The sequence below is a fragment of the Trichoplusia ni genome, chromosome 12 (assembly GCF_003590095.1).
Source record: "Trichoplusia ni isolate ovarian cell line Hi5 chromosome 12, tn1, whole genome shotgun sequence".
Classification (NCBI taxonomy): domain Eukaryota; kingdom Metazoa; phylum Arthropoda; class Insecta; order Lepidoptera; family Noctuidae; genus Trichoplusia; species Trichoplusia ni.
Window position 1 is genome coordinate 8369219 of NC_039489.1, and position 2525 is coordinate 8371743.

Consider the following 2525-nt stretch of genomic DNA (forward strand, 5'->3'; position numbering starts at 1 on the left):
AAGGTGAATCAAAGACAAAATCAAACTTTTCTGCAAGAAAACTAAACCTAGATCTCGAATTCCATACACCTAAGACAACTTCATTACCACACTCTCCAAGACAAAATAACTTACCCATCAATATTAAAGAAGATAATGTTACTGAGGATCAAAAACCCAGGAAAATTACCAGAAGGGAAGTACCACTTGCGAGTCTCAAACATCTCCAGCGACTAATCAACAAGTCAATTGTATTAAAAACTCGGTACCTGAATGTGGACAGGTAATTCTCCTAGCAGATAATCAAGGTAAAGGCGTTGTGCAGAAACTTATCCATAACAAGAAAAAACTAATGTTGACAAATTATAAAATTCATTCAATTAGAAGACCGAATGCGAAAGCAAAATATGTTCTAGCGGACTGTAGTAACTTAGCGAAAAGTTTGACAAAAAGTGACTATGTTGTGTTAATGGTAGGCAGTAACGATTCTAATCCAGTGGAATTTATGTCTGAAGTATCTATAGCGCTACATCACCTCAAAGTCTGTAACGTATTTGTCATTAATGTCTTTCATAATCGCTACCTTAATGAATATAAAATTAATTCTCAATTAAAACTTCTATCTCAAAACTACAAAAATTGTACGTATATTGAAACTAATCCAAATATAGACATCTCGACACAAATTATTCACCAAATAAATATTGCACAATATACGAACACATTTCTTTCATACAATGACCACAAACTAGTAAAGAGTAATAATTTTAGAAATATTGTTCGAAATCAGATTACAAAACGAAATTCAGCAGATGCGGCACCGACTGTCAAACCTAAAATCAACAACACCATTATATTGGAACCAAGAAAGGGTACAATACCGTTTTATTTTCCCGTTATTAAAAAAACATTACAAATAGAACCTGACTGCAAATTGACTAACAGAAGCAAATTTTTTCGTAACTAAGTACTCTCACACAATTTTTCATCAAAATATTGCTGGTGCGTTAAATAAAATACCCGATTTAGAAATTGCGTTACAAGAGTTAAAAGAGTTAAAGAAAAATGTTATAATAGTATGTCTGAGCGAACATTTCTTGAAAAAGAACGAAGAAAGTTACTTAAACCTAAACGATTTCTATATGGCTGCGAGCTACTCACGACTTAATCAACGACGTGGAGGTTCTTGTATACTGTGTAGGAAAGGTTACAAAAGCACTGAACTTGATGTGACAAAAACCTTTGCTGAAGATAAACATTTTGAGATCTGCGGCATACAACTAGATAAACCTAAAATAATCGTACTTTCTATATACCGAACACCCAACTCAGACGTAAAAATTTTTTTCAAACATTTATCAAATATTCTATCGAAATTACGAAATAAAAAACATAAAATAGTAATCTGTGGGGATTTTAATATAGATTTAGGAGCGTCCGATAAAAATAGTATCCAATTTAAAGAATTAATAGTTAATCAGGGATTACAATATCATATAAATAAACCTACTAGACTCAACAAATGTATAGACAATATTATTAGTAACATTGACGGTGCCATAGGCGAAACTTTCAATTTCTATCTCTCTGACCATAATACCGCTCAAACTATAACGGTAGAACACCAGGATTTAAATAACAATAGATTCTACAATATGACTTTAAAAGACTTAAGTAAGGAAAATATTAATAAATTTGTTAATTACATTGGTAGTATAAGTTTCAATGAAATTTGTGAACTAAATAATGTCAATGACGCCTTTAATGAATTTCACGATTTGTTGACACTATTTCACAAACTTTGTTTTCCTACAATAAAGGTAAAAATAAAACAGAATAATAAAAAACCTAAATGGATAACCAAAGGTGTAAAAATAAGTAGTAAGACTAAACGGTTATTAAGGTATAAATATTATTTAAATAAAAATAGTGAAAATAAGCAACAATTTAAAACTTATTCCAGACTCCTAAAAAAATGTATCAATAACCTACAGTCCCTATGTAACCGTAGAGTTATAGCCCTTTCACGAAATAAGGTAAAAGCCACGTGGGGATATTGTGAAAAAAAAGTATGGGTAATGTTCTGCCTAGAGAATTTATCGGTAGTATTATTGACAACTCTATAACCTTACTTCTGGGGTCTGACATATCTAATAAATTTAATAACTATTTCATTGACATTGCCAATAATAATTCATTCAATTCAATTAATAATAATAACACTGACTTGCTTAGTATACAATCACAGGACAATAGTATTTTTCTTAGAACCTACAAGTGCAACGGAAATATATTGGGTAATTCATTCGCTAAAAAATACCAAATCGGCTGGTTATGACGGCATCACAAACAGATCTTATTAAATATATTGCTCTTATATTGCTCCGCCTTAGAGCACATTATTAATCTGTCTTTTGAACAGGGTTGTTTCCCTGATAGATTGAAAATTATCATTGATTAAACCACTACACAAAAAAGACACAAAATCAGACGTAAACAATTATAGGCCGATAGCGTTAACTCCAATATTATCAAAAATATTTGAA